The following is a 24,488-nucleotide window of genomic DNA, read 5'->3' as shown; positions in this document are numbered from 1 at the left end:
CACACAATCCTTACCTTCATCCTGCCTAGAGAGATAACAAGTTGGGGCTTTGTCTATTTTCTAGTAAAATTTTTGGCATATAGTAGATGCTTAAAATAATATTCACCAAAGATTTATAATAGCTCCATTTTCTCATCTATAAAATGATTTTAGATTCAGTTAAGTTCAGTAGCTCAGTCGTGTCTGATTCTTTGGGACTCCATGAATTGCAGCACGCCAGGCCTCCCTGTCCATCACCAACTCCCCAAGTTCACTCAAACTCACGTCCATCGAGTCAGGGATGCCATCCAGCCATCTCATCCTCTGTCGCCTCCTTCTCCTCCTGCCCCCAATCCTTCCCAGCATCAGAGTCTTTTCCAATGAGTCAGCTCTTTGCATGAGGTGGCCAAAGTACTGGAGTTTCAGCTTTAGCATCATTCCTTCCAAAGAAATCCCAGGACTGATCTCCTTTAGAATGGACTGGTTGGATCTCCTTGCAGTCCAAGGGACTCTCAAAAGCCTTCTCCAATACCACAGTTTAAAAGCATCAATTCTTCAGCACTCAGCTTTCTTCACAGTCCAACTCTCACATCCATACATGACTACTGGAAAAACCATAGCCTTGACTAGACAGACCCTTGTTGGCAAAATAATGTCTCTGCTTTTGAATATGCTATCTAGGTTGGTCATAACTGATTAGTATGTCTCAAACACAAGTTTTAGGTATACTAATAAATGCTTATAATACTAATAAATGTTTTAATGAAAAGAACAAGCAAAACAACAAATCAAGAAAATAAAACTTTGAGAAATATAAATGCTGGCACTAGTGGTAAAGAGCCTGCCTGCCAATGCAAGAGATATAAGAGACACAAGTTTGATCCATGCGTTGGGAAGATTCCCTGGAGGAGGAAATGGCAACCCAATCCAGTATTCTTGCCTGGAAAATCCCTTGGATAGAGGAGTCTGGCAAGCTATAGCCCATAGGGTCACAAAGAGTTGGACATGACTGAGGTGACAACATTAATTCATTTTTAAGAAAGTCACAGTGTATGTGAACATATTAAAGGTTCTAAGGAATCACATATGATTAAATAAATCTGTTCAATATTTCATGAAGTTCCCAAGTCCAGAAAACATTTTAATAGTTAAATATCCTACAGGATAATATTTTATAAATTATTATTTTTTTGTGTGTGTGTGTACATTGAACATTTATTACAACTAGTTGGCAATGTGGTAAGACAGTGCTCATGTGGACTGAATATTGGTCACAATTTCAGCAAAGCTTAATCCGCCCAGCAGATACAAATGAAAGTTGTAAACTGTGAAAACGTTTACATACATGGAAATATGTCTAAAAATGACATTGAAACAACTGTATATCCTTTAAAAATATTTGCCCACTAATGCCATTTTACTTCATTCAACTCACACTTTCATGAGAGGCGGTGTCTGCTTTTATGTTTAGGACTTCCAAAAACTAGGCAGTGCCATGGAAGGGAAGGAAGCTGCCCTAAAGTTTGCTGCACTTCTAAGTGGAGGGAAGCAACAGGGGAGTAAAATAAACTTGGCTGTAACAAGCACCCCAGAAGGAATATTCATGCTTTAAACAATGACTTATTCAACACTTTGTGAAAAGAGCAACACATTTTCCATAAGATATTGTTTTTAAGAAGCCCTGGTAAGTCAACATTTCCATTTTATTTGGGAGGCATCAAAAATAATCCAACTAAGTGACTAAATGATTATGACCACAAAAAATTTATCTCAAGAGTCAAATGTTGCTTGGCCTTAAAAATAGCATGTTTACTATTATGAAACAGCTGATCTCTGTTCCTCGTACCAGGAATGCCTATGAAATATTTTTTAGTGTAAAACAGCATCATTCCATTAGTCTTTTGTGTATCCCCTTTGTTTTTAGGTGTTTACTTTCTAATAAGGGTCTTTGGTATAATTTAAGTTTTAACATAGAGTGAAATTTTCATTCATTTAATATGTGACTCTGTCAATTCCCTTTATTTGCATATATACTGAAATGCAGTGGTCTTTGCTTTCATAAAACCGGGTTTCACAAGATTTTTTTGCCAAAGAGAATAATAAATGTATATTGCCTGATTGTGTCATACTCATAGATACACATAATCGAGGTAATGATAATAACCTATTCAAGAGAAACAGACCTATAAACTTCAAAACAGCCAGAAAAAGTAACTTTTTTTTTCCTGCATTCATTCTAATTCATACTTAAGTCCCTTGTTATCACCTGATTAACCAAAGTTCCCTTTAGTTAATTTAGTTAATAATAATTGTGTAGGCCTGAATGAAGCAGCTTTGCAGAACAGTAATACTGACAAGACATCATCTTACACCATTAGCTAACATGGGCATGAAGGCAGTGACCATCTACAGTGTGTGAAATCCCACAAGAAGTCTTCAACAGGGGAGGAGAGTTATGTCAGTCCAATTTCTTCAAGAACAGTACGTGGGGTTTCAGCTTCCTCCTGCAGTAGATCAGCCTGCTAAATTGCTTCAAGGACATTCTTCTTGGATATTTCCTGAACTTCTCCTCCCAAAAGAAACTCATCCAAAATAAAATAAGCCTTCTCAAAATTAAAAATGGTATCAGGGTCACACACACTGCCAAAATACTTGTCAAGTAATTCCACGTAAAGATGAACTATTTCCAGGGTAATTAGTTCATTGTCCTGATCCTCAATAGCATAGCAAAAATACAGACTGGCGTATCTTTTCTAAACAATCTTCAGATCTCACCACTCAAGAAAGCTGCGCATTTTAGGTTTCCGTGCTAAAACGGTTTGAAGAAGTTCTCTTGTGATCTTATTCTTCTATGTGTCTGATAATGGGACACCCCATCTCTGCAATCTAAGCTTTCCCTGACCACTAAAGAGCAACATAAACTGCATGGCAGCCACGGGATGCGGGCGGGGCAGGGCTTGGCCGCTGGCGGCAGGGGCGACTTGAGGGGCAGCCGCTATCGCTGAGCTGAGGAAGAGAAGCCATTTTGCTGTCACTTTATAGATTATTTTTGGGAAATACAGAGTATTTAAAGTCACTTGTATTTTTAGATGACTGCGTTTCTAAGTCTTTAGGAAAGACCTTTGTACTGTTGGAGAGGTCAGCTATTAGAATGCTTGGTGCTCCCATTGCTACATCTGAAGGAATAGCCCTTAACCAACTGAATGTACAATGAATAAGTTGGTATGTTTAATATGTGACCATAACCCTTCTGTGCTGATTGGCTAGATAAGAATAGGCATGTGACTCAAGGGGTTCCCTGTCAAAATCCACTCTTGGTCAATTAGTTTCATTCTCTAAGGAATTTGAGTTAAAGAATATTGGGTAAATATTTACAGCTGAAACAAAGAGATCATTACATAAAGCGGAGTTGGACAAGTGGTGCAGAGCATGTTTAAAAATCATAGTTGACTATTTATGGAGCATGCCATGTCCAAGTGACTAGAACTCCCCACTCCCTAGCTTATATCATTTACTTTATTCATTTAAAGTAGATTTTTGACCTCCATATACATTTGTTTGGATTCCATGAAATGGAGGACATCTGAGATGGCTGGGCTGCCATATGCAGCCTTTAGAAATTAAAGAAGAAGTGGTTAAACATTGGTATTTGGGCTGGCTTTCTGGTCATTCACCTGAACACCAGAAGAAAGAAAAAGGCAGTTGCCAGGAAAAGACATTAAAATGAAATGAGCTTAACTTTGTATGAAGGATATATTGGCTATTTTTGCTTTTGGTCAGATCAAAAGCAATTATCCACTTTATCAGAGAATTAAAAACCCTTCAGGTGAGGTTCTAACTGTTGGTACCTTACTTGAGCCCAACTCCCATACTTTTTCCAGGGAAATGCTGAAATCCGGTGTGATACCTGAGTGGCATGAGGTTGGGCACTGCTGAGAGCAAGTGAGAGAGAGAGAGAGACAGAGACAAAGAAACAGGGAGAGACAGACTGGGGGGGGGGGTAACATGATAGTCACTGCTACTTGTTCACATAGAAAAGTCATTCTTCCTCAAGTGCCTCAGGTTCCCATGTTTTAAATTAATATGACCTGCTCAGAAACAGCCAGCACATCATTTTGTTTCTCCTCTGCCAGTGACAGCTTGCAGTCCAGAGCCTGGTGAAAAGAGTTGAACTCTGCATGCTACAAGTACTCATTTTCTTTGAATTACTCCTTTAACTTGACCAAACAGGCTTTGGGTATCAATTGTTGCATTTCCTTTTCTTTCCTATAATAGCTAAATTTGCTCACTCCTCTTTAGGCACTTTCTGTTTCCTTTTTTTTTTTTTTTTAATTTGGTGAAGGAACAGTGGTTATAATTTCAAATGAAGTTATTCAGTGGCACTTTTGTTGACTCTTGACCGAATCTTTTTTAGAAACAAAAGGTGGCATTGAAAGTACACTTCCATTTCATCAACCACAGGTTACTCAATCCTAAAAAGGTTTTTTGAAATGCAGCTACTTCTTGGGGAAGCTAATTTTCTATATTTTGGTTAATTCTGAGAAAGAAAGAAAGGTATTATTCAAGGTATTCATTTCAGAAATGCCACAAAACACATACTTCTTAAACCTTTACTTTTGGCATTATTGTTAAGGACTGAGTGAAGAAAAGCCAATAAGCAGAGTTTCTGATTGCAAAGAGAGAAAATCATACCTCTTCTACATAGACTGTTCAAGGTATCACTACTGTAAGGAGGACTTCAGCCAGAGGCAAAACCCAAAATATGTAAATCCTTTCCCAACCTGAATTATAAAAATATTCCGGTATTACTTGCTTCAGAGATTATCAAAAAAATTTTTAATATAAATTTATTTATTTTAATTGGAGGTTAATTACTTTACAATATTGTATTGGTTTTGCCATACATCAACATGAATCCTCCACAGGTATACACGTGTTCCCCATCCTGAACTCTCCTCCCACCTCCCTCCCCATACCATCCCTCTGGGTCATCCCAGTGCACCAGCCCCAAGCATCCAGTATCATGCATCAAACCTGGACTGGTGATTCATTTCATATATGATATTATACATGTTTCAATGCCATTCTCCCAAATCATCCCACCCTCTCCCTCTCCCACAGAGTCCAAAAGTCTCTTCTATACATCTGTATATCTTTTGCTATCTTGCATACAGGGTTATTGTTACCATCTTTCTAAATTCCATATATATGTGTTAGTATACTGTACTGGCGTTTTTCTTTCTGGTTTACTTCACTCTGTATAATAGGCTCCAGTTTCATTCACCTCATTAGAACTGATTCAAATATATTCTTTTTTAATGGCTGAGTAATACTCCATTGTGTATATGTACCACAGCTTTCTTACCCATTCATCTGCTAAGGGCCATCTAGGTTGTTTCCATGTCCTGGCTATTATAAACAGTGCTACAATGAACCTTGGGGTACACGTGTCTCTTTCAATTATGGTTTCCTTGGTGTGTATGCCCAGCAGTGGGGTTGCTGGGACATAAGGCAGTTCTATTTCCAGTTTTTTAAGGAATCTCCACACTGTTCTCCATAGTGGCTGTACTAGTTTGCATTCCCACCAACAGTGTAAGAGGGTTCCCTTTTCTCCACACCTTCTCCAGCATTTATTGCTTGTAGACTTTTGGATCACAGCCATTCTGACTGGCATGCAATGGTATCTCATTGTGGTTTTGATTTGCATTTCTCTGATAATGAGTGATGTTGAGCATCTTTTCATGTGTTTGTTAGCCATCTGTATGTCTTCTTTGGAGAAATGTCTGTTTAGTTCTTTGGCCCATTTTTTGATTGGGTCATTTATTTTTCTGGAATTGAGCTGCATAAGTTGCTTGTATATTTTTGAGATTAGTTGTTTGTCAGTTGCTTCATTAGCTATTATTTTCTCCCATTCAGAAGGCTGTCTTTTCACCTTGCTTATAGTTTCCTTTGTTGTGCAGAAGCTTTTAATTTTAATTAGGTCCCATTTGTTTATTTTTCCTTTTATTTCCAATATTCTGGGAGGGGGGGTCATGGAGGATCCTGCTGTGATGTATGTCGGAGAGTGTTTTGCTTATGTTCTCCTCTAGGATTTTTATAGTTTCTGGTCTTACATTTAGATCTTTAACCCATTTTGAGTTTACTTTTGTGTATGGTGTTAGAAAGTGTTCCAGTTTCATTCTTTTGCAAGTGGTTGACCAGTTTTCCCAGCACCACTTGTTAAAGAGATTGTCTTTAACCTATTGTATATTCTTGCCTCCTTTGTCAAAGATAAGATGTCCATAGGTGCACGGATTTATCTCTGGGCTTTCTATTTTGTTTCATTGATCTATATTTCTGTCTTGGTGCCAGTACCATACTGTCTTGATGACTGTGGCTTTGTAGTAGAGCCTGAATTCAGGCAGGTTGATTCCTCCAGTTTCATTCTTCTTTCTCAAGATTGCTTTGACTATTTGAGGTTTTTGGAATTTCCATACAAATTGAGAAATTATTTGTTCTAGCTGTTTGAAAAATACTGCTGCTAGCTTGATAGGGATTGCATTGAATCTATAGATTGCTTTGGGTAGTATACTCATTTTCACTATTTTGATTCTTCTGATCCATGAACATGGTATATTTCTCCATCTACTAGTGTCCTCTTTGATTATTTTCACCAGTGTTTTATAGTTTTCTATACATAGGTCTTTAGTTTCTTTAGGTAGATATATTCCTAAGTATTTTATTCTTTTTGGCTAGAATTTTGGTAAGGGTTTTTGCATCTATGTTCATCAGTGATATTGACCTGTAGTTTTCTTTCTTTTTTTTTTTTTTTTGGTGGCATCTTTGTCAGGTTTTGGTATTAGGGTGATGGTGGCCTCATAGAATGAGTTTGGAAGTTTACTTTCCTCTGCAATTTTCTGGAAGAGTTTGAGTAGGATAGATGTTAGCTCTTCTCTAAATTTTTGGTAGAATTCAGCTGTGAAGCCATCTGGACCTGGGCTTTTGTTTGTTGGAAGATTTCTGATTACAGTTTCAATGTCTGTGCTTATAATGAGTCTATTAAGATTTTCTATTTCTTCCTGGTTCAGTTTTGGAAGTTGTACTTTTCTAAGAATTTGTCCATTTCTTCCACGTTGTCCATTTTATTGGCATATAATTGCTGATAGTAGTCTCTTATGATCCTTTGTATTCCTGTGTTGTCTGTTGTGATCTCTCCATGTTCATTTCTAATTTTATTGATGTGATTCTTCTCCCTTTGTTTCTTGATGAGTCTGGCTAATGGTTTGTCAATTTTATTTATCCTTTCAAAGAACCAGCTTTTGGCTTTGTTGATTTTTGCTATGGTCTCTTTTGTTTCTTTTGCATATTTTTCTGCCCTAATTTTTAAGATTTCTTTCCTTCTACTAACTCTGAGGTTCTCCATTTCTTCATTTTTCTAGTTGCTTTAGGTGTAGAGTTAGGTTATTTATTTGACTTTTTTCTTGTTTCTTGAGGTATGCCTGTATTGCTATGAACTTTCCCCTTAGCACTGCTTTTACAGTGTCCCACAGGTTTTGGGTTGTTGTGTTTTCATTTTCATTAGTTTCTATGCATATTTTGATTTCTTTTTTGATTTCTGCTGTGATTTGTTGGTTGTTCAGCAGCGTGTTGTTCAGCCTCCATATGTTGGAATTTTTTATAGTTTTTCTCCTGTAATTGAGATCTAATCTTACTGCATTGTGGTCAGAAAAGATTCTTGGAATGATTTCATTTTTTTTTTGAATTTACCAAGGCTATATTTATGGCCCAGGATGTGATCTATCCTGGAGAGGGTTCTGTGTGCACTTGAGAAAAAGGTGAAATTCATTGTTTGGGGTGAAATGTCCTATAGATATCAATTAGGTCTAACTGGTCTATTGTATCATTTAAAGTTCATATTTCTTTGTTAATTTTCTGTTTAGTTGATCTGTCCATAGGTGTGAGTGGGGTATTAAAGTCTCCCACTATTATTGTGTTATTGTTAATTTCCCCTTTCATACTTGTTAGCATTTGTCTTACATATTGCGGTGCTCCTATGTTGGGTGCATATATATTTATAACTGTTGTATCTTCTTCTTGGATTGATCCTTTGATCATTATGTAGTGGCCTTCTTTGTCTCTTTTCACAGCCTTTGCTTTAAAGTCTATTTTATCTGATATGAGTATTGCTACTCCTGCTTTCTTTTGGTCTCTATTTGCCTGGAATATCTTTTTCCAGACCTTCACTTTCAGTCTGTATGTGTCCCCTGTTTTGAGCTGGATCTCTTATGGACAACATATATAGGGGTCTTGTTTTTGTATCCATTCAGCCAGTCTTTGTCTTTTGGTTGGGGCATTCAACCCATTTATGTTTAAGGTAATTATTTATAAGTATGATCCCTTTGCCATTTACTTTATTGTTTTGGGTTTGAGTTTATACACCCTTTTTGCATTTCTCGTCTAGAGAATATCCTTTAGCATTTGTTGGAGAGCTGGTTTGGTGGTACTGAATTCTCTCAGCTTTTGCTTGTCTGTAGGCTTTTGATTTCTCTTATTTGAATGAGATTCTTCCTGGGTACAGTAATCTGGGCTGTAGGCTATATTCTTTCATCACTTTAAGTATGTCTTGCCATTCCTTCCTGGCCTGAAGAGTTTCTATTGAAAGATCAGCTGTTATCCTTATGGGAATCCCCTTGTGTGTTATTTGTTGCTTTTCCCTTGCTGCTTTTAATATTTGTTCTTTGTGTTTGACCTTTGTTAATTTGATTAATATGTGTCTTGGGTTGTTTTTCCTTGGGTTTATCCTGTTTGGGACTCTCTGGGTTTCTTGGACTTGGGTGATTATTTCCTTCCCCATTTTAGGGAAGTTTTCAACTATTATCTCCTCAAGTATTTTCTCATGGTCTTTCTTTTTATCTTCTTCTTCTGAGACTCCTATGATTTGAATGTTGGGGTGTTTAACACTATCCTGGAGGTCTCCGAGATTGTCCTCATTTCTTTTAATTAGTTTTTCTTTTTTCCTCTCTGATTCATTTATTTTTACCATTCTGTCTTCTATTTCACTAATCCTATCTTCTGCCTCCATTATTCTACTATTTGTTGCCTCCAGAGTGTTTTTTTATCTCATTTATTGCTTTATTCATTATATATTGACTCTTTTTTATTTCTGCTAGGTCCTTGTTAAACCTTTCTTGCATCTTCTCAATCCTTGTCTCCAGGCTATTTATCTGTGATTCCATTTTAATTTCAAGATCTTGGATCATTTTCACTATCATTATTTGGAATTCTTTATAAGGTAGATTCCCTATCTCTTCCTCCTTTGTTTGGTTTGGTGGGCATTTATCCTATTCCTTTACCTGCTAGGTATTCCTCTGTCTCTTCATCTTGTTAATATTGCTGAGTTTGGGGTGGCCTTTCTGTATTCTGGCAGTCTGTGGAGTTTTCTTTATTATGGAGTTTCCTCACTGTGGATGGGGTTGTACAGGTGGCTTGTCAAGGTTTCTTGGTTAGGGAAGCTTGTGTTGGAGTTCTGGTGGGTGGAGCTGGATTTCTTCTCTCTGGAGTGCAATGAAGTGTCCAGTAATGAGTTATGAGATGTCAATGGTTTTGGAGTAACTTTGGGCAGCCAGTATATTGGAGCTCAGGGCTGTGTTCCTGTGTTGCTGGAGAATTTGTGCCGTATGTCTTGCTCTGGAACTTGTTGGCCCTTGGGTAGTGCTTGGTTTCAGTGTAGGTATGGAGGCGTTTGCTGAGCTCCTGTCACTAATGTTCCCTGGATGCAGGAGTTCTCTGGTGTTCTCAAGGTTTGGACTTAAGCCACCTGCTTCTGGTTTTCAGTCTTATTTTTACAGTAGTCTCAAGACTTCTCCTTCAATACAGCACTGTTGATAAAACATCTAGGTTAAAGATGAAAAGTTTCTCCATAGTAAGGGACACCTAGAGAGGTTCACAGAGTTACATGGAGAAGAGAAGAGGGAGGAGAGTGTTAGAGGTGACCTGAATGAGATGAAGTAGAATCAATAGAGGAAAGAGCAAGCTAGCCAGTAATCAATTCCTTATGTGCACTCCACAACAGGACCGCTCAGAGATCTTCATGGAGTTATACAGAGAAGAGAAGAGGGAAGAAGGAGATATAAGTGGCCAGGAGGATAAAAGGTGGGGAATGAAAAGGAGAGAGACAGATCCAGCCAGTAATTAGTTCCCTAAGTGTTCTCCACCATCTGGAACAAACAGAGATTCACAGAGTTGGGTAGAGAAAAGAGGGCGGTAGGGAGGAGACAGAGGTGACCTGGTGGAGAAAAAGGAGAGTCCAAAGGGGGAGAGAGCAGTCAAGCCAGTAATCTCGCTCCCAAGTAAAAATGGGTACTGAATATTGGGTTCTTAAAGTACAAAATTGATAACAAATACCAAAAAGCAAGGATTAAAAATCTAGAGTAGAGTTTGGAATTTCAAAAATATAATATTAAAGAAAAGAAGAAAAAAAAAGAAGGTAAAAAAAAAAGTCACAAAAACTTTATATATATATATGAAGTTTGCTTTTTAAAAAATAGGGTCTTTTTTTTTCCAAAGTAATAGTAGATTATAAATGTGAAAATTAAAGGAGTAATAGAGGTCTTAAAAATTTTAAAAGTTTAAAAAAAAAGAGTGATCATGAAAATAGTAAAAATATATCTAGGACTTTCTCTGGTGTTGTTGTGGGCAGTGTGGGGTCAGTTCATTTTCAGATAGTTCCTTGTTCCAGTTTATATTTCTCAAGATCTATAGGCCCCTTCCTATGTAGTCAGTACTAACTACAGAGTTTTAATCTATTGTACCTGTCACTTCCAAGGTGGTTCCCTCTGTTTTAGCTTCTTCTGTTTGCTGGTCTCTTCAGTGTCTGATTTCCACCCTAACAAGGGGGGCGGTGGTGGACACTTTTTTTAGGCTCACTTGTTCAGTGGCACTGTGGGGAGGCAGGGACGCTGCAAACAAATAACATTAGCATGTGCTCACAGTGTCTCAGCCACACTGGGCCTGCCTCCGCTCACGGTGCATGTGCCCTCCCTGCCCACACTGCTCAGGCTCTAGGTTGCTCCGCCAGGAACCATCCGAGGCCAGCCCTGGGCTGCGTGCACCTCCCAGGTCTAAGCTGCTCAGGTTCAGGCACTCAGGTAGTCCTCAGAGGTGCAGACTTGGTTGGGCCTGTGTTTTGTGCCCTTCCCAGGTCCCAGCAGCTCAGGTACTGAGGTGTTTGGTGAGCATGGTCACTGCAACTTATTGCCTCCCCTGTCCCTGGTGCTCAGTTTTCTGGGTGTACAACTGGCGCACCTTCTCAGGCGGATGTTGACTGTCCAGAACTCTAAGAAGTCTTAGTTAGCAAAGAAGCCTGCTTGCAGTTTGGTAGATAATGTCTCTCTGGGGCTGCCATTGCCCCATTCTGGCTCTGGCTGCCTGTCACCGGAGGGGGATGGTCTGCAGCCATCTATCTCTGTTCAGTCCTTTGTTCTGTGCACAGGCCTGGAGGTATCTTACGTAGGGCTGGCTTTTTGCTTGGTAGTTATCCCACAGTCTGGTTTGCTAGCCCAAGTTAGTTAGCTCAGATTGCCCTCAGGCATTCAGGCCAGATCCTTACTCTAAGCAATGCAGCAGTGCCTCCCTGCCCACCTTCCCCGCCCCCCCCCCCCCCCCCCCCCCCCCGCTTGCTAGTGGTGGGTGCAGGCGTCTGCGCTGCTTCTCCACTGGGGGAGTTACCGTTGAGCTTGTGAGTTTTAATTAATTATTTATTTTTCCTTCCAGTTATGTTGCCCTCTGTGCTTCCAAGGCTCGCCACAGATTTGGCAGTGAGAGTGTTTTCTGGTGTTTGGAAACTTCTCTCTTTTTAAGACTCTCTTCCTGAGACAGAGCTCCATCCCTGCCTCTTTTGTCTCTTTTTTTGTGTTTTATATTTTTTCCTATCTCCTTTTGAAGACAATGGGCTGCTTTTCTGGGTGCTTGATGTCCTTTGCCGGCATTCAGAAGTTGTTTTGTGCAATTTACTCAGAGTTTAAATGTTCTTTTGATGAATTTGCGGGGCAGAAAGTGGTCTTCCCTTCCTATTCCTCCACCATCTTCTCAAAATTGTAATATGAGAAAAAATTATCACAAATATTTACAATTCTGCTTTCCATATTACCAAACTAGAGTTCTTTAAACTGTGCCAGTGTCCTTTCTCACCTGTCACTAGACAGTGTTTAAATGCCTCCAAACAGTTGATGGGGAAGCTTCATTTAATAATTCTACTTCTCTGTACTACTGGAAAAAATTACTGTGCCAGAGAACCATATATCATAGCTTTGTCCTTTATAAAATGATTGCATATGTATCAAAATTGGTTCCAGTTGAACAATTTTATATCTGAATTTTATATCAATCTAGCACCAGCATTAGGACCCTGAGTTTAGTAGTGAAAGAAATTTGGGTTCAAATCATGACTTGTAAGTGCTTCCCAGGTAGCTCAGTGGTTAAGAGTCTACTTGCCAATGCAGGAGCCATAGGAGACATGGCTTCGATCCCTGGGTTAGGAAGATCCCCGGGAGGAAGAAATGACAACCCACTCCAGTGTTCTTGCCAGGATAATCCCATGGACAGAGGAGCCTGGTGGACTATAGTCCATGGGGTTGCAAAAGAGTCAGACATGACTGAGCATTCACACATGCACATGACATGTAAATTTCTAGTTGTCTGTAGGTGAGTTAACTTGATCTCTCTGCCTCACGTGCCTGTAATGAATGTTGGGTATATATTTATAATGTCTACTATAAGTAGTATTTGTAATTTTTAACTGTATAACAAAATTAGTATGTTTATGAAACATCTGAGTATAAAGGAGAGAAATTCTAATTTTTTTGTAATCTGAAGATAACAATGAGCTGAAAGCAAATAGATTTTTGAGGTTATTTTTCATATCTAATTCATCAAATAGCTTTTTGTGCACTTTTTAAGATCCTTTAACTTATCCAAGGTCGTAGGCTATATAAATAAAAATAAAACTGAAATTTAGTACTCAATAGGCAGAGGATTGAATATAGAGTTATTAACAAAATATAGGTTATTAGAAAATATTCAGAATTTAGTACATAGAGAAATAATATGAAGAATGCAAAGCAAATTGTGAGCAATCTGAGGCATGAGGACTAGGGTGTATCCAATTATTTACCCCTGACCTATCAAAAGGAAAGAGAAAGAGAAAAAAAAAAAAAAAAAAAACAAAGAAGGAAGGGAGGGAGGGAAACACAGAGTATGGATAATAAAACAAATTATGAGATCATAAATTTAAGCCTTAATATATCAATATTTACTCCATATTTAAACTGATTAAACTTTGAATAAAAATAAATTAATTAAAGTTCAGATAATGTGGGCAGAAGATTTAAACTGGAATTTCAAGTAACCAAGAAGCATATGAAATGATTTTCATTATCTACTTAGTCATAAGAGAAATATAAACACACATGAATATCAGATATCATTAAGTAACAGATTGCTAGAATTAAAAACATTCCATTATCAAGTGTTGGAGAATGTGGTGCAATTGGAATTCATCTCAAGTTAATTGATTACTTTGGAAAGGAGGGGAGGAGCAGTACCTGGAATGAATTATGAAAGACCTCCAGTATGCTGATAATATTTTATTTACTGATCTCAGTAGTAATTATGTGGGTTGTTAATGAAAAGCATTAATCTGTGTACTTATGGTATGCATATTTCTAAAGATCTTTGATAGAAATAATCAATTCTTTTTACTGGTAAGCTTAATATTCCCACTAGGAAATCTAGTAAAACTATAATTTACAGATTTATTGCAACATACACTATTGGAAACTTTACACACTATTACAAACTTAAGATTGAGGTTGCAAATTGGAATTTCTTTAAATACTTCTGGAAAGGATAAAATTGTGGTAAATGACTAAAAAAATTTGAAATGAATATGAAAAGACCTATTCAAGGAATTTATGTTGTTGTTTAATGTAGTAGGTGGTACTGAATTTTATTTTTATGTGTCAGGTAGGTAAATGCCAGAAAAAATGATTACCTAAAACTCCAAAAAGCTTTGTTACCTTGAACTTCAAAATCTGTTCTGGTTATGTGACCTTTCAAAATTCTATCACGTCCTAATGCTAGAGAAAATGAAATTTGTGAATAACCTCTCAGTACATTTGCAACAATTCTTTCTTATGAATAAAATGCCACTCCTTTTTTATCATTCAGATCTTAAACTTAGTCCTTTCATCCAGAATAACCTTATTCTGTCTCCTAAGTGTATAATCCTTCTTACTTTTGCATTTGTTGTAAAAACTAATTGTCATAGTGCTGCATTCAATATGCCAGCAAATTTGGAAAACTCAGCAGTGGCCACAGGAAGGGAAAAGGTCAGTTTTCATTCCAATTCCAAAGAAAGGCAATACCAAAGAATGCTCAAACTACCGCACAATTACACTCATCTCACATGCTAGTAAAGTAATGCTCAAAATTCTCCAAGCCAGCCTTCAGTAATACGTGAACCATGAACTCCCTGATATTCAAGCTGGTTTTAGAAAAGGCAGAGGAACCAGAGATCAAATTGCCAACATCTGCTGGATCATCAGAAAAGCAAGAGAGTTCCAGAAATACATCTATGTCTGCTTTATTGACTATGCCAAAGCCTTTGACTGTGGATCACAATAAACTGTGGAAAATTCTGAAAGGGATGGGAATACCAGACCACCTAACCTGCCTCCTGAGAAATCTGTATGCAGGTCAGGAAGCAACAGTTAGAACTGGACATGGAACAACAGACTGCTTCCAAATAGGAAAAGGACTATGTCAAGGCTGTATATTGTCACCCTGCTTATTTAAATTCTATGCAGAGTACATCATGAGAAATGCTGGACTGGAAGAAACACAAGCTGGAATCAAGATTGCTGGGAGAAATATCAATAACCTCAGATATGCAGATGATACCACCCAATGGCAGAAAGTGAAGAGGAGCTAAAAAGCCTCTTGATGAAAGTGAAAGAGAAGAGTGAAAAAGTTGGCCTAAAGCTCAACATTCAGAAAATGAAGATCATGGCATCACTTCATGGCAAATAGTGGAAACCCTGTCAGACTTTATTTTTCTGGGCTCCAAAATCACTGCAGATGGTGACTGCAGCCATGAAATTAAAGGACGCTTACTCCTTGGAATAAAAGTTATGACCAACCTAGATAGCATATTCAAAAGCAGAGACATTACTTTGCTGAGTAAGGTCCGCCTAGTCAAGGCTATGGTTTTATCTGTGTTCATGTATGGATGTGAGAGTTGGACTGTCAAGAAGGCTAGGCACCGAAGAATTGACAGTTTTGAACTGTGGTGTTGGAACAGACTCTTGAGAGTCCCTTGGACTGCAAGAAGATCCAAGCAGTCCATTCTGAAGGAGATTAACCCTGGGATTTCTTTGGAAAGAATGATGCTAAAACTGAAGCTCCAGTACTTCGGCCACTTCATGTGAAGAATTGACTCATTGGAAAACAGTCTGATGCTGGGAGGGATTGGGGGCAGGAGGAGAAGGGGACGACAGAGGATGAGATGGCTGGATGGCATCACACACTCGATGGACGTGAGTCTGAGTGAACTCCAGGAGTTGGTGATGGACAGGGAGGCCTGCAGTGCTGCGATTCACGGGGTCACAAGGAGTTGGACACGACTGAGCGACTGAACTGAACTGAACTGAATGCTTTTTATGGGTTCGTTTGTTTTCCCCAAACAGTAAAGTCTTTGAGAACAGGGATTGCATCAACCATTAATACAGTTTTAATCCCTATGATTAGAGTGGGATACATATACATATCCCAAATATATTTCTTGAACAGTGAATAAATGAATCACGATGATGTTAACCTCTGGCTATAAATGAGATAGTGGAGTTTCTAAATTGTGAAAGCAGTTTCAGTAAATATCTCCACTGAGACCATATTTACAAATAACAATCAAATTGTTCCTGTTGGTTAGTTGCTAAGTCACTTATGACTCTTTTGTGACTCCATGGACGTTAGCCCAGCATTCTCCTCTGTCCATGGAATTTCCCAGGCAAGTATATTGTAGTGGGTTGCCATTTCTGAAGTAACAGCTTTTACTGGAAGTGAAAATATGAAGTGTTCAAGTCCATGTAATGTAACTGTAATATAAATATCTTTGAAAACAACTTTGATAGAGTTACTTTTTCTTTTTTTTTTTTTTTAACTTCCAGACTTAACACTTCAGTTTAGTTACTTCTTTCACAGCAAATAGTTTTAACATATATTCAGATTTTTCCAATCAGACTTTTCTCTTCCCAAGTCAGTTTTTGGTACAGAAAGGCACAAACCATCTTTGTTTAGTTTATTAAAAGTGCCAAAATTTCAAACCATGTTTAGATTGGATAGTTTTTGCAGACTCCTCTCTGCAATACTTTTTTTTCTTTTTCCTGATTATCATAATGTATTTAGTTTATCCCTAAATAATAACTTCTCACATTTTCTTGTTTAGTAAATACATACCATTGTTTTTTAATATACCATAATGGTTAGAGCTCCTAATTACCAGTGAATGTTTTGATATTACATATCATGTCCTTAGAATTTAGGTATTTAAATATCTATTTCCACTTAAAGAGGCCAGTGGGGCTCACATTACATATGTTTGCTCTCTTTCTTTCCATTTTTCCTATATAGGAATACGCACACACTTACATTTCTGTCTGTCTACTTATAATTTCTCCCAAAGAAGGCAAAGTTATTATAAAAACTAAATTTTCCTGAATGTATCATTAAAACTGGAGAGGCCATTCTTGAATATGTACTCAAGAATGTCCCAAAAGTATGAATGATTGTTCTTCTAGGGAGTGTATTCCTCTGATGCAGCAATAATTTGCCTTCCAACTCTAATTGTTTGTTTGGATTTTATTTCTTTCCATAAATGAGGTAATGAGATTTAGAGACTGAAGGACAGAAATTTAATTGACAGTGCAATAAACAGACATCTAAAGTAAGTTTTCACAAAATGACACCACCACTCATTGGAAATTTTAACTATATTCAGAAGAAATGTAAGTGGTTACCTTTTGCAATAGTCTGTGAAATTTAGTACCCTCTGAGAATTCCTTTCAATCAGTATTAAGCAAAAGATCCTTTTAAAAGAAGTGAAGATTAGCAATTATGTTCTGTGATTTCCCAATACTGCTTTAACACTTCTCCTGTGGGCCAGATGATGTATCTGCACACTTCAGGGTAAATTCACAGAATGTAATACAAACTGGCTAAGTTTCATTAGAGCAGAACAGGGCAGATTTTTTTTTTTTAAAGCAAAATATATTTTAGTTTAACACATGCACTATTTTGCCAGAGAAATGCTGTCATTGATGCGGTAGTGCAATTCTAATTCAGATAATATATTTGGTTATATTTTATCTCCAGGTGTTTATATTCCCTGCAACTTAATATTAAAAAGTGATGAAAAGTTTTATGCTACTATGATTCAGTGACCACAGAGGCTATTATTACGAAAGCTGTCCAGTTAAAAAAGTACCATGCCCCAGTATGTGGTACAATATCTCTTGAAACAATTACTTGATACAAAACATCTTGCAGTTCCTTGAGATTTGCTAATAAAAAATTTGAGCTATAGAAATAACTGTATTGCAAAAGAGAACAAATTTGCTAATTTATATGTTTCTTTTAAATTTAAAATTTTTAGCATTGTTTTTCTTGGTCTTAGTATGCCACTAAACTTTTCCAATATACATGTATATATAATATACTATTATATTTTGATATGATATTTATTATTTATTACATTAATCTTTAGTGTAGATCCTTTTAAAATCATTTGATTGATTATTTAAATAGAATTTTACTTTAGGGGCCAAATGATTTAGAAAGGAACATGTTGGGCTTCCAGGTGGCGCTAGTGGTAAAGAACCTGCCTGCCTATACAGGAGAGATAAGAGATTAGGGTTCAATCCATGAGTTGGGAAAATGCCCTGGAGTGGAAAATGGCAATCCACTCCAGCATTCTTGCCTGGAAAATTCAATGGATAGAGGAGCCTGGAGGGCAACAGTCTATTAGGCTTGCCACAAGTCAGACATTACTGAAGCAACTTAGCACAATCATGACTACATCTTATAACAATTTTGTCACACACATCATTTAAGTTTTATTTTTCTTTTATCTCTGTCTCAATTTCAGTTTTCATATATTTTTTTCTGGAGATCTGCCATCTCTAGAGCCAGATGGCACTTTACCCTTTGGCTTCACTAGATCATTTTTTTTTTTTTTAACCTTGAACAGGGACCATTTTAAATGATTAAATGATGTACACCATTGTCTCATTTTGCTTCAGATTTTCATGCCCATCTAGTTACTGGCTCATCTGCAAAGTTGGCCAGAGTTCTTCAACAGAGCTCATATGAAATGTGTTGATGATCTTAGTGTCTGTGGGAATGGATACAACCCTTTGGACTAACCGTAATTCTCCACATTAGCATGATTTCCATAGACCTAGAATTACTAATCACTTCTCATAGAATTTTTTGTACATGACTATAATTAGTCACATTGTAAGTTATGGTAGAAACTATTAGATAGTGGTTTTGTTTCTGAAACATAGATATACAATCAGTGAAGCTGGATACTACCTCTTTAATTGGGTATTTAACTACTTTTCAGAGGAAATAAAATAGACAAAAAACGTTGTTTTATCACCTTAAATATTTTAAGTGTTGGCACTGCCAAAAGTGTAATAAAGCACAGTAGAAAATTACTTTACAAAATTGTTCTATACATCTTTGATTTTAATTATTTAAATACATCAATAATACTTTTTAATTTATTGTAAATAGTATATTTTTATCCCTCCCCTAAAATTTTTGCTAATATTTAAGGCAGGACTATGTATGTATATAAATTTTGCGAGGACTTATAGAAGCACCAGTGATAAATGAGACTGAAACAATAATTAGAATGGGAAATTCTATTCTTGTAATCCAAAAAATTTACCATTGTTCCTCAAACAAATATTATTTTGTAGTCTTCTAGTCAGGATTCCCATTTGGCTCTACTATGTTAAAATAACAAATCCCCTCATGCAGAAAAATGGCTCAGTAGCTTTTATGTTTAGTTATAATTTGTTGAAAGACTATTGTTTTCCTGATGTTTTATCATATACAAGTGGGATACTGTTGGTCTGAGCAACAATGGAAAGCCAATATCACACTCCAGGATCTTGCTGCCTGTAGAATGTTAAACAATAGAGACTATGCATTTGATTCTTGGCAGTCTTTGAAAAATACATTGGAGAATTTCTGTAGCATTATGTACTATAAGCTTCAGTGAAACCACAAACTAAAAAGTGATTTTCATAGGCTTATTTTATTCAAAATTTATTGTATGTTATTAAAATAACAAACTTTTATGTTGATATTTGTGATATCTCTAACGACAAGATAATGCAATATGGAGTAAAGTCACTACAATTATACAGGAGAAGTGTAGCCTACTGACAGGCTTACTAGGTAAAATATAGGATCATAAAACTTATTAATAAGGAAGCTGAATTATAACAGGACCTAGAATGCTGCTGCATAGCACAATTTTCTGGACTGTTCCCTGTATAGGCAACACACCTAATTTATTAGCATAAACACACCTAATTTATTAGCATCTGCTTTCATGATGGTCATCCGATAAAACACCCCCATTGAGCGTTTTTTGAAAAACACTTTAAGACAGTTGCTGCTCACCATTGGAACTGCCTCTTGTCCCATACAAGGATCCACCTGATCTTAATGTACTGGACATTCCCTGGCATAGAAATGGCCTTCTTAGGCCTTCCTTGTAACAAATGGATAAGAAGGGATTGGCAAAACAGAAGGAAACACGTCATGCCCCTGCATCTGCTAAGAAGAAGCCCAAAGGATTATGCTGCCAGTGAGTATCATCTTCCAGAGTAAAGTTACAGCGTGGTAAATAGTGGCATGCATTTTACTGCTGAAGAGAATTATTTTTAGAGGAGTTTTAGCAGCTTATACAAACTGTGTTTTACTTGCTTCTGTGAGGTGAATGATTTATTTCAAAGGTTAGCTAAGGTAGGGTGAATGACGATGCTTATTGAATGTTTGTAGTAGACTAAACATTGTCTTAGGAATGAACATAGATTTTTCAGTAATGCTTATCTCAGCTCAGCCAGGAAGGCATTTTCATTCCATTTTACCAATGAGGATATCTACTTCTATCAACTTGCATTACTCTCTGTAGCTCAGGATAATATATCTTCATCTTATTCAGATGGGTTTCCTCGTGTCTCAGTGGTAAAGAACTTGTCTGCCAATGCAGGAGACACAGGTTCAATCTCTGGGTGGGAAAGATACCCTGGAGAAGGAAATGGCTGCCCACTGCAGTCTTCTTGCCTGGGAAATCCCATGGACAGAAGAGGCTGGTGGGCTATAGTCCATGGGGTTGCAAGAGTTGGGCATGACTTATTATCTAAACCCCCACCACATTGTGATAGATGTGAGGTGGCATCTCACGTAGATTTGACTTGCATTTCTGTGATGATTAGTGATGTTGAGTATGTTTCATATTGCTATTTGACATCTATATGTCTTCTTGAGAAAAAATTCCTATTCATGTCCTCTTCCCATTTTAAATGGGGTTGTTTGTTTGTTGATATTAACTTGTATGAACTCTTTGTATATTTTGGATATTAACCTTTTACAGACATATTGCTTGCAAATATCGTCTCACATTCAATTAGCTGTCTTTTCTTTTTATCAATGGTTTTCTTCACTGTGCAAAATATTTTTTCATTTCATGTAATTCAACTTATATAATTTGCTTTTGTTTCCATTGTCTGAGGAGACAGATCCAAAAATGTTATTATAACTAATGTCAAATAACATACTGTTTATGTTTTCTTCAAGGAGCTTTATAGTTTCAGATCTTAAATCAAAAATTTTAATTCACTTTGAGTTTATTGCTTATATGGTATGAAAACTAATCCAGTTTAATTTTTTTGCATGCAACTGTCAAATTTTCCCTGTACTATTTATTGAAGAGCCCTTTCCCCACATTATATATATTTTGCCTCCTTTGTCATAAAGTAATTGGCCACATATATGTGATTTTATTCCCTGCACTCTTTATTTTGCTCTCTTGATCTATGTGTCTTTTTTTTTGCAACAGTACTATTCTGTTTTGGTGACTATAGCTTTGTATTATAATTTGAAATCAGAGAGCATAATGCCTCCAGCTTCATTCTTTCTTTGTAAGATTCTGTTGCCTATTTGGGGTCTTTTGTGTTTCTACTCAAATTCTAGAATTATTTGTTCTAGTTCTGTAACATATACCTTGGGAAATTTTATGGGAATAACAATGAATCTGTAGATAGCTTTGGATTGTGTAGCGATTTTAACAGCAATTCTTCTGATCCCTGAGCACAGTGTATTTTTCCATTTATTTGCATTGTCTTCAATTTCTTTCCTCAATATCCTACAGTTTTCAGAGCACAGGTCTTTCACCTTCTTAGATTTATTGCTAAGATTTTTCTTTTTGATGCAACTGCTTTCTTAACTTCTCTTTCTGATAGCTCATTCAGTTCTGATCAGTTCAGTTCAGTCACTCAGTCGTGTCCGATTCTTTGCGACCCCATGAATTGCAGCATGCCAGGCCTCCCTGTCCATCATCATCTCCCAGAGTTCACCCAAACTCATGTCCATCAAGTCAGTGATGCCATCCAGCCATCTCATCCTCTGTTGTCCCCTTCTGCTCCTGCCCCCAATCCCTCCCAGCATCAGAGTCTTTTCCAGTGAGTCAACTCATTGCATCAGGTGGCCAAAGTATTGGAGTTTCAGCTTCAGCATCAGTCCTTCCAATGAACACCCAGGACTGGTCTCCTTCAGAATGGACTGGTTGGATCTCCTTGCAGTCCAAGGGACTCTCAAGAGTCTTCTCCAACACCACAGTTCAAAAGCATCAATTCTTCAGCACTCAGCTTTCTTCACAGTCTAATTCTAACATCCATACATGACCGCTAGAAAAACCATAGCTTTGACTAGATGGACCTTTGTTGGTAAAAGGTCCATCTTTGTTCTGATTTTTATTATGTTGTCTAGGTTGATCATAACTTTTCTTCTAAGGAGTAAGCGTCTTTTAATTTCATGGCTGCAGTCACCATCTGCAGTGATTTTGGAGCCCCCCAAAATAAAGTGTGACACTGTTTCCACTGTTTCCCTATTTATTTTCCATGAAGTGATGGGACCAGATGCCATGATCTTCATTTTCTGAATGTTGAGCTTTAAGCCAACTTTTTTGCTCTCCTCTTTCACTTTCATCAAGAGGCTTTTTAGTTCCTCTTCACTTTCTGCCACAAGGGTGGTGTCATCTGCAAATCTGAGGTTATTGATATTTCTCCCGGCATTCTTGATTCTAGCTTGTGTTTCTTCCAGCCTAGTATTTCTCATGATGTACTCTGCATATAATTTAAATAAGCAGGGTGACAATATACAGCCTTGACATATTCCTTTTCCTATTTGGAACCAGTCTGCTCCATGTCCAGTTCTAACTGTTGCTTCCTGAACTGCATATAGGTTTCTCAAGAGCTAGGTCAGGTGGTCTGGTATTCCCATCACTTTCAGAATTTTCCACAGTTTATTGTGATCCACACAGTCAAAGGCTTTGGCATAGTCAATAAAGCAGAAATAGATGTTTTTCTAGAACTCGCTTGCTTTTTTGATGATCCAGCAGACACTGGCAATTTAATCTCTGGTTCCTCTGCCTTTTCTAGAACCAGCTTGAACGTCTGGAAGTTCATGGTTCACGTATTGCTGAAGGCTGGCTTGGAGAATTTTGAGCATTACTTTACTAGCATGTGAGATGAGTGCAATTGTGCAGTAGTTTTAGCATTCTTTGGCATTGCCTTTCTTTGGGATTGGAATGAAAACTGATCTTTTCCAGTCCTGTGGCCCCTGCTGAGTTTTCCAAATTTGCTGGCATATTTACTGCAGCACTTTCACAGCATCATCTTTCAGGATTTGAAATAGCTCAACTAGAATTTCATCACCTCCACTAGCTTTGTTTGTAGTGATGCTTTCTAAGGCCCACTTGACTTCACATTCCAGGATGTCTGGCTCTAGGTCAGAGATCACACCATCATGATTATCTTGGTCATGAAGATATTTTTTGAACAGTTCTTCTGTGTATTCTTGCCACCTCTTCTTAATATCTTCTGCTTCTGTTAGGTCATACCATTTCTGTATTTATCGAGCCCATCTTTGATGAAATGTTCCCTTGGTATCTCCAATTTTCTTGAAGAGATCTCTAGTCTTTCCCATTCTGTTGGTTTCCTCTATTTCTTTGCATTGATCGCTGAAGAAGGCTTTCTTATCTTTTCTTGCTCTTCTTTGGAACTCTGCATTCAGATGCTTATATCTTTCCTTTTCTCCTTTGCTTTTTGCCCCTCTCTTTTTCACAGCTATTTGTAAGGCCTCCCCAGACAGCCATTTTGCTTTTTTGCACTTCTTTTCCATGGGGATGGTCTTGATCCCTGTCTCCTGTACAATGTCATGAACCTCATTCCATAGTTCATCAGGCACTCTATCTATCAGATCTAGGCCCTTAAATCTATTTCTCACTTCCACTGTATAATCATAGGGATTTGATTTAGGTCATACCTGAATGGTCTAGCGGTTTTCCCTACTTTCTTCAATTTGAATCTGAATTTGGTAATAAGTAGTTCATGATCTGAGCCACAGTCAGCTCCTGGTCTTGTTTTTGTTGGCTGTATACAGCTTCTCCATCTTTGGCTGCAGAGAATATAACCTATCTGATTTCGGTGTTAACCATCTGGTGATGTAATCTGCAAAAAATGACTGATTACTTCTTCCTTTATAATTTGGATTCTTTTTTTTCCTCTTCTTGTGTGATTTCTGTGGTGAGGACTTCCAAAGCTATGTTTATTAAAAGTGCAGGAGTGGGCCTCCTATCTTTTTTCTAATCTTATAGGTAATGCTTTCAGCTTTTTGCTCTTGAATATGATGCCAGGTATAACTTTGTCATATATGGGCTTTATTTCATTGTAGTATGTTTCATCTGTACCTGCTTTTTTGAGAGTCGTGTTTTTTTTTTTTTTTAAATCATGAATGGATGTTAATTTTATCAAAAGCTTTTTGTGCATCTATTCATATTATCATATGATATTTATTCTTCAATTTGTTAATTGATTGCATTCTGGATATTAATGAATCCTTGCATCTCTGGGATAAATTCCACTTGATACTGATGTATATTTATGAATTCAGTTTGTAAGATTTTGTTGAGGATATTTGTATCTATGTTCATCAGGGATATTGGCCTGTAATTTTCTCTTTTGTAGTGTTTCTGTTTGGTTATCAGTGTGATGCTGGCCTCATAGAATATTTAGAGGGATTCGTTTAGTAGGAGAGATGTTAATTCTTTAAATATTTGGTAGAATTCACCTGTGAAACCATCTGGTCCTAGACTTCTGATTGTTGGGAGTTTTTGT

The 24,488-nt window shown here is 37.3% G+C and overlaps 1 pseudogene; it reads right to left on the bottom strand.

Annotated features, from left to right (window-relative positions):
* Positions 1–2,432: 2,432 nt before the first annotated feature.
* LOC138080299 (AP-1 complex subunit sigma-2 pseudogene) lies at positions 2,433–2,906 on the bottom strand (annotated as a pseudogene).
* Positions 2,907–24,488: the final 21,582 nt, after the last annotated feature.

Source organism: Capricornis sumatraensis, chromosome 5 (genome assembly GCF_032405125.1).
Source record: "Capricornis sumatraensis isolate serow.1 chromosome 5, serow.2, whole genome shotgun sequence".
Classification (NCBI taxonomy): Eukaryota; Metazoa; Chordata; class Mammalia; order Artiodactyla; family Bovidae; genus Capricornis; species Capricornis sumatraensis.
This window is presented reverse-complemented; position numbering and strand designations above follow the sequence as displayed.